We start from the raw sequence: 11,747 nt of genomic DNA, 5'->3' as shown, positions 1-11,747 counted from the left end.
ATTTGCACACTTTGTGTTTGACATCTTACATGCCATAGTAGTTGTGAATTTTGAGCATGTATTGTATAAGTTTCCAAAATTTGGATTATACTTGGTAAATAGTTAATATCTTGTATATACAAGTTGATATATATACGTTGTTGCACAATTTGTTGATTTTGGAAACTTGGGGATGTCGTTGTTTGGCTACGGCTAGGACTTGGTTCTAGTATGGGGGATTGTCCCTCTATATAGTCTAGTGCACACATAGGGAGGTTACCCATGGGCTAGTAACCCTAAAGTAACTATGTTGTCGGTCTGATCCGGCGTAACTTCCGAGTATCCACTTTGTTTGATTTCATATTTCATTTCAAGTTGATAACTAGATGATATCGTAACTTGTTGTTCCTTATTTGATTTTCTATTTTGAGCTTAAGATGTAGCTTTGTGAAAGCATGCTTCATGCGTTGTATTAGAAGTTCCATTGTTGGTTAAATTGCATCGATATCATAATTTGTGTTTTAATGTTCAAATGTAGTTTAGGAATGACCTTATAGATTCATTTTGAACATAGACGTTAGGTGGCATGACCCACACTTGTTGTTTTCGTATTTTGGATTTCAAGTTGAAGACTTTGAGAATCTATATCTTGTTGCCTTGTATAACATGTTTCCATGTTGTTTGAATTGCATGAACAATGTGATTATGATATAAATGATCTAGGCAGCTTAGGATGCTCCCTGGGTCTCATCTTGACATAGACATTAGGTGGCATGAGCCCCTTTAACATGTTTCACCATAAGGTGATAAATTGTAAAATGTTAGGTCGATGCATGCTCATCTCCTACGAGTAGCTTTATGTTACTCACCACTACGATACTGGGGCATATTTCAGGTACAGGACTCAGGATTTGAAGATTCCATTGCTCCTTGGATGGCTTACAGTTTGTAAGTTTCTATTTTATGCAAGTGTTAGCATAAGATGCCTCTTTGTAGCCTTATTTGTTTAAACTTGTATTCATTGATTCGTATATGCAAAGTGTACGTAAGTGCACTCTTTTCAATGTATTTAACATGTATGAGATGAGGTCGGAGGCCAATGACATGTATCTCGTTTTCTATGCACTTTTGTTTTCAAAGTTTATTATAAAAATATTGAAAAATGTTAGGTCATTGCTTCATAACTTTCGCATCGGGTGTTGGAATTTCATATCTTTTCTGCCCAGACTCAGAATCAGACGATTCTTGAGTCTAATTTTGTTCATTTTTTGTTGTCCTTCCAATGGTGTGCACGGTGGCACCCTTTTCAGTGAGAAATGACTATTTTGCCCTTAGTTCATCTCTTTTTGGGTTAGGCATTCTTGCTTCATTTGCTTGGCTCATTTGAGTTCTGTGGCTTCATGGAGAGTCATTTTGGGGCCTTAGGGATGACGTACATCTCTTGAGGTCATTTGGCTTCTTTCGCTTCCCTATTTCGGGTCCTTTATCGGGTCAACTTCCGGTTCATCACTAACGCACCGGGTTGAGAAATCCGGGTCGTTACAGGTGGTATCAGAGCTCCTAGGTTTGAATACCTTGGACGATGGGTTTTGGGTGCATATCATGCTTATGTTGCCATGCTCTATGTGTTTATATGTTTTATAATAACATGTTTTGGTTTGATAACATGTTTATGTACTTACGTGCTACATGTGGTATGCCGTTGGTTTAGCATGATTTAAATATTATGTAAAGAGCATGACATATGATATATTCTAGATCAGATTTGTATATACATAACTGTGTTGCATATTTGGCATGACACGAGATTGGTCATTGAGGCTCGAGTTGAGGTTAATGGTGATTGTAGTCACGGTTGTATTGTAGTTTAGGTTGTTGTTGACCTAGAGTTGGTTTTGAAGTAGGTGGAGAGACACCTTTTATTTAGGCTCTCGTAGGGTGAGCCATTAGGCACAACCGTAGTACTAGATTTGTTGATTTTAGGCCATGGTTAGGTTTTGGACCTTTTGGGATCCTTGGTTGTTTTGGAAGGTTCCTTTGAGATTGCAATTTTTATGGTTGGGTACGTTGTGGGCGGGTGCATGGCACAGTCATGCTACCGTATTGGCAAGCTACGAGTGCAGTTCGGATGGAATCAGCGTTGGGTTTTGTTCTGACGGGTGTAGTCCTTTTGATCGATAATGATGACGGTTGTTTTGGGGATCAGTCGTAGTGATCGATTTGGTTATCTGATTGTATGGCTAGAGTTGCCATTTCCTTTGAGTTCTCCCTGCGCGATGATGCTTTTAGGGTCAGGTCAATTGATAGATACTTCGGGTAGAGAGAGCATTGCATTGTTAGTGTCACTTGTAGTGTCACCCTTAGATTCAGAGATGGATTGTAAGAGTCTTACCATTATGGTAAGGGCTCACGTTTGTTTTGAGACAGGTTATTGTTGCATTAGTTTTTGGAGTCAGTATATGGCTAGGACTGGTCCTTCCTTTTTACCTAAGCACTCTAGGACACGATGTCCATAGGGTTCATTGTTGCATCACTTTTGTTTTCTGCAGTTTCATTTACTACCATGTTAGTAGTATGATTTATGATATTGTGATGCATGAGTGGGTGGAGGTCTATCCATGTTTGCCTTCTTGTTGTGTGGCAATAGCATGCCTTTCTTATATGCTTCGAGATGTCATGTCATTACTGCGCTTTAATGACATGCTTTTGTGTTTATGTGGAGACATGCAACATGTGCTTTTGATTTTCATATATGTAAGTAGATTTTCTTTCTGGTAGTTGCATTCCTTCTCATATGCATGACTTTCAGGTTTGGTTTTCCCATTCGTTTCCCTTAGTCGCACGTAGTCTGTATGCGGGTTTCCACAATGGTTTTGTGCTGGTTCGTGTTAGGGACTTCACAAGGAGTGACTCTCTTCCCTCCGTTACGTTGTGCACTGTTTTGGGGTTGGTTGGTCCATGAGGATCATCGTTGTTGTCTTAAGTCCTTAGTAAGGATTTGATAGATTTTGGTCGACTTACTTCCAAGTAGGGGGTGAAGTCTTTGACTTTGTTATCTTTCATTTCAGAGATGGAGTCGTGGTGTTGTCCTTTTTAGGACTGGTGGTCCCCTTTCTTTCGTGTCTTCCCTTAGGGAGTTCCTGCCGTGGTTGTTGACGATTGTGGTGCTCAAGTGAGTTGATTGGTGTGAGATCATTTTACGGAGACTTATGTCCATATCTTTGAGGATTGTTTGATTCGTGAGGTGAGCTCGATGCTCTTTTAAGAATGTCTTTTGGAGACTTGTTCCAGTTTTGGAGGCCTGGATGTGGTTGACTCTTAGGAGGAGTTTTGGAGGATCGTTGTTGGATATGGCTTGCTTGTGGAGTTTTCTCGTCCTAATTATGACTAGGCACGGCCTTGAGGAATTGTAGTTCCAGTGGTTATTTATAGATGGATCGAAATTGAGGAATTTTGATTTAGCTTGGTGTCATCAAGTACGATTTTGAGAGACTCATTCTATAACCTTGGTTGTCAAGATTTTGATGTGTATGCCACTTTGTGGACTTGTATTTCGAGGATTTAGTTATCCGTGATAGGGATTTTGATCCGATGTTTGATTATGGTTTGGTTTCGTAGTTGATCTGTTTCAGGATGATATCTGGGATTTCGGAGATGATGTTTTGTTTGTTAGGCTTTGGATTCGTGATTTAGGTTGTTAACAGGAGTATTTTGAGGCGTTGGAGTTGTTGGTTTTATTGTATTGAGGACTTAGGACCTTAAGCTTAGCGGTGCCTGTGATATTGTTGTCAGAGTTTTGGGATTAGCTACCCCAACTCTCATAAGATGCCTGGTTCCTGTAGTGCTTTTGGTAATGATGATTCACGACATTGATGTCATTTGTAACGATAGGTTTCATGGGTAGACCTAGTGGGGGGCAGGTTATGAATTAGTGCCTTATAATGTCATGCTACCTTATTGACGAGTAAGTGTGGGCAGGTTCTGGTCGCTATTCGTACTGCCACGTTGTCCTTGTTTTGTACTTTGATTTGATCTGTGATGATCTTGGAGTTCTTTTTGGGTTATTTTTGGATCGGTATGATGGTTCGCCAAGCGAAATGCTTACGGTTGTTGTCTTCCGATCCTTTGTCTGGCGTTGGGTTCTGTGAGTGACCTTTGACTTATCGTATGGCCGTGCGGTCATTTTTCTTTTGAGAGGTTGTCCAGTCGTAAGCACGTGGGTGCAAATGACATTGGTTTGTACGTTGTCTTTCAGCTTTAGGATTGCTTTTGTAGCACGTCGTATGGGGTACTTGGAGATGTACTCCGTAGTTATCCTGGTTTCACCTTTAGTTTCTTGGGGCTGGATTTCAGGGATGAAATCCCTTTAAGGTGGGAAGGTTGTAATGACCCGGTCATTTTTATTTCTTTCCCTTTCTTCAAATTTTGCAGATAAATTTTTTTCATTGTCTTTTTCTTTTCGGGTTCGATTTCCCGCCTCTTAGTGTCATCTCGAGTGCTCGGAAATAGTTTCTGAGACTCTTTCCTCTGGATTGACAACTTCCTTTGAGGACCGAGTCATTTCCACATTTTTTGTTTTTTTGACACTATTCATTTTTTCGTCTTTTCCCTTTTTCGTCCTTTAGTCGTTTTTCATTTTTCCTTACTTAACCTCACTTTTTGTGCTCAGATTTGATTCCGGCTTGGCATACGTCCATGATATTTAAATTTCATGACATCTACATTTTTACTTTGGTAGAAATGCATATTAAATGCTTACTTTCTTTGTAAAAGCCATGAAAACAAGACTTTTTGTAATTATCCATAACTTGAGGGGTTTTTGGGTAATTAAGTAAAGTAATTATTTTTTTGTCTTAGGGACCATTTTGCAAATTAAATTGGAAGATATTTTCAAAAAGGACCTTTTTGCAATTTCTGAAAAATGTGACAAGTGTCACATTCCTTTGGTGCCACTTGTTGATTTTGTGGTGGAACCACTTGGAGGCTTAATCTCATGACACATGGAGGGTGGGATTCACCCACTTATTGTCCTATGATTGGTGCACTTGTTCGCATAGATGGTTGACAAGTGTAAGGTTAATATTTAATCTTGGAAGCTTACTTGGATTCATGACAAGTGTAGGAGTCACCTTTAGTCTTACATTTGTGTATATGTGAGAGGTAGTGCAAGAGCACCTAGTGAGTCGAGAAGCCCACCAATTTAGCTTAGGGTTTACACATTTTAATTCATTCATCACTTTCCTCTCAAGAACCCTAAGGAAGCTACCATTGGAGAAACGCTTGACTAGTAGCTTTGACTTCATTTTTTGTGCCCTTTCACTCACCTTAGAACTTTGAACTTGGAATACTTTAGGCTCCTCCCACTCTCCTCTTCAAAACCCTTGAAGGATCTAGCCTAACTCCTAGTTTTGCTTTGGTATCTAGAGATTCAATTCTCGAGTGAGGTATTGATCTATTATTTTGAAGTATTTTTATGTCATTATTGAGTGTTTTACATGCATGGAAGAGAAGGATTTGTTTTTTGCCCTTAAAATATTTTAACTTGAAATTAATCTTGTCAAATTAAATATAGAATTTGAAAATATACTCAATTAGCTTTCATTTAGTTTTGGTTTCATATAATTTGGATTTAAAATGAATTAGTTATGAATTTTTGAAGTTGCAAGCTAGTTGCTGGAAATTTGAAGCTTTTCCTTTTCAGTCCGGAAATGAATTTTTTATATAGAGCTTTGGTGCTTCAATTGCCTTCAATTTTTTACTGGAACTTCCCCCATAGCGTTACACTACTCAGAAAGTTTTCACGATTTTAGAGCATTTCTAATTTTTTTTAAAAATCCGAAACTATCTGCAGTCCATGTTTTTATTGCAGCTGGAAAACATATTTTTAGATGATTTATTTCACTAACCTTTTGACATTGGATCATGGCTTAAATTTTCAGTTTTACACTATCATATGTTTACTTCGAAAATAAATTAGGTTTGCCCAATTTGGATGTTAAATGAAATTTTCATGAATTTTCAAAGTTGGAAGCTACAGGTTGAAAATGTGTTTTCTGGGCAGAATTTGTTTCAAAGTTGTGGGTCAAAACTATTTCAATTGGGAAAATATTTTGTTAAACTAAATTTATATTATCAAATTACAGTGTTTAAGCTTTCATTGGGCTTTGGATTCATTCAATTTGGGTTAGAATTGAATTTTTTATAAATTTTACAAGTTGAAGGTAGTAAGCTGAAAAATCTGTTTTGCGGACCAAAAATTTGGGGCGATTTCATTTCGGTGGTAATTGGGATTTTCATTCCAATTGAGGTAGGGAATGTTTTAGGATTATTTGTGTATTGTATTGTGTGTTTGCCATGATTATACAACATATATGTATGCCTTGTATCAAATCTAGAAAGTTAGTAATTTTTATTTCTTTGTATAAGATTTAAAATTTATGATGATGTATAACTTTTATTTGAATTGTAACATGCTAGGAAATTATGCTTAGATATATTGGTTAACATATATTAAATTTGGATCATTGGATTAAGAATTATAACTTTTATTTAATATTTATCTTTAGTGAAAGTTTAATTCACATGGTTGTATCAAGCATTAAATCAAGTTGTAATGCAGTATTTAAATAGGCCTTGGCATGTTCTCTAACATAGATTAAATTGAGAGCATTTGGAATTGTTTAAAAATCTAGAGGAAATTAATTAATTAGCTTGATTAATTTTGTTTTAAGTGTTTTAATCACTTAACTTGTCATTTGATGTTATATATATGATGACCATGACATGTCTTTCAATATATATTAAATTGAGGTTATTTGGATTAACTTGGAATTTAGAGAATTTAACTATTTATGTTTAATTAAATTCTACTTTATTACTCCATGGATTTAATTGCATTTTGGAAGTTGTTTCTATATTTAAATCATGGATTTGTATTTGATGTATGTTCACTTGATTACTTTTGAATATTAGATAACATAGTTGTTACTTTTATATTCATGAGAATATGTTTTTTCTTATTGAATATATTGTTGCTATGTGTAAGGATTTGCACACTTTGTATTTGACATCTTACATGAAATAGTAGTTGTGAATTTTGAGCATGTATTGTATAAGTTTCCAAAATTTGGATTGTACTTGGTAAATAGTTGATATCTTGTATATACATGTTGATATATATACGTTGTTGCGCAATTTGTTAATTTTGGAAACTTGAGGATGTCATTATTTGGCTACGGCTAGGACTTGGTTCTAGTACGGGGGATTGTCCCTCTATATAGTCTAGTACGCACATAGGGAGGTTACCCATGGGCTAGTAACCCTAAAGTAACTATGTTGTAGGTCTGATCCGGCGTAACGTCCGAGTATCCACTTTGTTTGATTTCGTATTTCATTTCAAGTTGATAACTAGATGATATCGTAACTTGTTATTCCTTATTTGATTTTCTATTTTGAGCTTAAGATGTAGCTTTGTGAAAGCATGCTTCATGCGTTGTATTGGAAGTTCCATTGTTAGTTAAATTGCATCGATATCATAATTTGTGTTTTAATGTTCAAATGTAGTTTAGGAATGACCTTATAGATTCATTTTGAATATAGACGTTAGGTGGCATGGCCCACACTTGTTGTTTTCGTATTTTGGATTTCAAGTTGAAGACTTTAACAATCTATATCTTGTTGCCTTGTATAACATGTTTCCATGTTGTTTGAATTGCATGAATAATGTGATTATGATATAAATGATCTAGGCGGCTTAGGATGCTCCCTGGGTCTCATCTTGACATAGACGTTAGGTGGCATGAGCCCCTTTAACATGTTTCGCCATAAGGTGATAAATTGTAAAATGTTAGGTCGATGCATGCTCATCTCCTACGAGTAGCTTTATGTTACTCACCCCTATGATACTGGGGCATATTTCAGGTACAGGACTCAGGATTTGAAGATTCCATTGCTCCTTGGATGGCTTATAGTTTCTAAGTTTCTATTTTATGCAAGTGTTAGCATAAGATGCCTCTTTGTAGCCTTATTTGTTTAAACTTGTATTCATTGATTCGTATATGCAAAGTGTACGTAAGTGCACTCTTTTCAATGTATTTAACATGTATGAGATGAGGCCGGAGGCCAATGACTTGTATCTCGTTTTCTATGCACTTTTGTTTTCAAAGTTTATTATGAAAATATTGAAAAATGTTAAGTCATTGCTTCATAACTTTCGCATCGGGCATTGGAATTTCATATCTTTTATGCCCGGACTCAGAATCAGATGATTCTTGAGTCTAATTTTGTTAATTTTTCGTTGTCCTTCTAATGGTGTACACGGTGGCACCCTTTTCAGTGAGAAATGACCATTTTGCCCTTAGTTCATCTCTTTTTGGGTTAGGCATTCTTGCTTCACTTGCTTGGCTCATTTGAGTTCCGTGGCTTCATGGAGAGTCATTTTGGGGCCTTAAGGATGACGTACATCTCTTGAGGTCATTTGGCTTCTTTCGCTTCCGCATTTCGGGTCCGTTATCGGGTCAACTTCCGGTTCATCACTAACGCACCGGGCTGAGAAATCCGGGTCGTTACATGGGAACCTTGGCCTTAAATTGGAGGTGGAATATATTTCCCTTAGAAACCGCCTTGGGGAGGGTTTGAGCCTTCCCCTTGGTTTTTCTAAGAGAAATTCGGGTGATTCTTCCAACTAGGATTGTAGTAATTGCCATAAGGATTGTTCCCTTGATTAACTAAAGTTGCATTGACTTGTTCATGATGCTCACTTTGCACATGTCCATGGGGACAATTGGAAGTAGAATGCAAAACACTTGAACAAGTCATACATGTCTCATTAGATGCATGATGAGAATGGTTAGGGAAGGAAGATACTTGATTCGCCGAGTTTTGGTTGATCAAAAATTGATCAAACCGTTGAGATAATGATTTCATCTCGGCGGCAATTTCATTAGAGTGGTCGACTTGATGTAAGCCGACACTCTTCCTACCACTAGAATTTCTACCATTCTTCGAAGATAAAGTTCGATGCAAAGAATTTTCACTCATGCTCTCATAAAGACGCCACACGTCATCCTCATACCTATCAATGTAAGAGCCACCCATGGAAGCATCAACTATGCCTTTGTAATTATCCAATAAGCTCTCAAAGAAATATTAAACTAATTTCCATTTGGGCATGTCATGATGTGGACACTTATTAAGCAATTCATTAAAGCGTTCCCATGCCTCATGAATTGTTTCCCCATCCCCATGTGAAAATTCTCGAATTGAGGTTCTCGTGGCATTGGTTTTAGAAACTGAATAGTACTTTTTCAAGAACTCTTGTTGCATTTCTGCCTAAAAAGTTATTGAAAAAGGTCTAAGATTGTTAAACCAATATTTTGCCTTGTCTTTAAGGGTAAATGGAAAAAGTTTAAGCCTTAAGACTTCTTCCGGTATGTCCGTGTATCTAACGGTAGAACATACTTCAAGAAACTCATCCAAATGCTTGTAAGGTTCTTCACTTGGAAGTCCATCATAGTTAGGAAGCATTTGAATGGTTTGTGGTTTGATCTCATAGTGGTGTGCTCTAAATGGTGGCAAATGAATAGATGTGGGTGCATTATATTCATTAGGCACATAGTGATCTCTTAAAGTAAGGGGAGGATTAGCAATTGGAGCTGCAACATGGGCACCTTGATTGCCTTGAATGATGGGTGGTGGTGGAGCATAGATTGGCCTTGGCATTCCCAACGGAACTTGGCTTTGTTACTGTGGTGGATAAACAAATGGCCTTAGCATGCCTAATGGAACTTGCATGTTATCATGATGCACATTGGGGTGGAGGATACTTTGTTGGTTTATGTGACCAAGGTCCTCTACATGGCCCTCATTGTGTCCTTCCATTGATGAAATGGATTGACTAGAACTTCCTCTTCCCATAGGGTTTCGAACGATGGATTCAAGATGAAAATTTAAAGGGACAAGAGTGGGTCTCAATGATCTACGACCATACATGCACAATGCAACACAACAAGCAATAATGACAAACACTTCACCTTCATAATAAATTAACAATTAACAACCTTCCTCCACATACAATGTTCCCATACTCCCATGCTTTAACAACAATATGCAAGAAAAGTAAATTGCCTCCACGTGGGCTCATGATTTATCTAAGAATTAAAATATAAGCCTCCACGCGGGCCGACGATTTAACTAAGGGTTAAGTAAGGAAAAGCTTACAAAGGTTCTTTAGCACTTCAACTCCAATTTTAGCTTTACAAATTTTTAGATTTTAGCCTTTTTCCTTGCTTGCTTAGCTTCTTTGCTTGGATGCTCCTTTGCTCACCTTATTAGCTCAATGCTCCTAGTTAAACAAGAACAAACACAATAAGTAACAAAAATTGAAAACAAAGAAAAGACACGATCAAAAGAGTACTAATTCCTAATTGATTCCACAAATATGACGTTGCCAATCAATCAATCCCCGACAACAGTGCCAAAAACTTGGTGGTTTGTCACACACCGACCCAAAGTTTGTGCACACCACCAAAAGATATAGTGGTGTAGAGCTATAATAAATATGGCCAAGTTTTACATTTAGAAATTACCACTACTACCTTTCACTAAAAATATAGCTAGAGTAAGTAGGGATCGTCCCAAGGGATTGTGGCTCGTACTAGGTTAAGAAATCAAGATTAGGGTCAGTAGGTCGAGTGATCAAAAGATTGGTTGGTGGTTGAATTACATTAAGATGCAATTTAAACTAAAGTAAACAATAATGCAATAAGGAGAATAAAAGAGAGAGAGAGAGATCTTGGGGTTTAGAGATCACCTCTAAGCATACTTTTTTACACCCTTAATGAATGATTAATGAGGGGAAAAACATGTATTGCAACAAAGAGTGTGTGTGTGGCTGTTTCAACAAGCATGGATGACAAATTAAGCATATATTGTCTAAACAACATGGTGGATAGCACAACATATCAAATTAAGTCATTAGTCCTTTCTTTAAGCTCACAACCAAACACATCACAAGGTTAGAGATATATGTTACTTGCTTTAATAAGTATCGAACATCAAACAACAAGCATGGATTGTCCTCCCATTTAACATCTACACTACAACTACACTGCAATTAAGCTAATGACATGAAATTAAACTAATTAAACTAAGGGAAAGGTACAATCCATCAAGAAATGAGTATGAACCATCAAATAAACCACGAGAACATGCCATTAAGCACTATGTGTTGACAATCTTTAGATCTATAGCATTAATACACATAGACATGCATCAACAACACAAGAAATAGAGACAAACACATGAACATCTATTCTAGCATACATAGACATATGGATAGAATGAAATGATCAATTGGAAGCATTAAACCATATAAATCATTGAATAAACAAGATCTATATATATAAAAGTGTTAAAACATGTATCACAATACAAATCTCCTCAAAAAATACATAAATCAAGATGTAGAAAGCATGCCTAGGGCTAACTCTAGCCCCAAGAGGATGTCTAGCCACTCATGGATAGTGTCCTCCAACCCTCAAGGGCAAGCTCCATGGAAGAAATCTGCTCCTTGGTTGATGAAGAGCCTCCAATGGTGTCTTTAGCCTCCTCCTTTCTTTGCTTCCTCACTAAGAATTCTCTCTTTTAAGTATGTGTGTAAGTATATATCAAAAAGTGGCTCATATTCCTTATATAGGTAGGTCAACTATCACCCAAAATGAGCTGGGCTCGTACACCAATAATCCTCTAATGATTGGATATGAGACAAC

The 11,747-nt window shown here is 37.1% G+C and overlaps 1 pseudogene; it reads left to right on the top strand.

Annotated features, from left to right (window-relative positions):
- The first annotated feature begins 9,148 nt into the window (after positions 1-9,148).
- On the top strand, positions 9,149-9,247 carry LOC132275597 (small nucleolar RNA R71; annotated as a pseudogene).
- Positions 9,248-11,747: the final 2,500 nt, after the last annotated feature.

Source organism: Cornus florida, unplaced genomic scaffold (assembly GCF_030987335.1).
Source record: "Cornus florida cultivar Cherokee Brave unplaced genomic scaffold, ASM3098733v1 CherokeeBrave_3.0.0_Hap2_Chr09, whole genome shotgun sequence".
Lineage (NCBI taxonomy): Eukaryota > Viridiplantae > Streptophyta > Magnoliopsida > Cornales > Cornaceae > Cornus > Cornus florida.
This window is presented reverse-complemented; position numbering and strand designations above follow the sequence as displayed.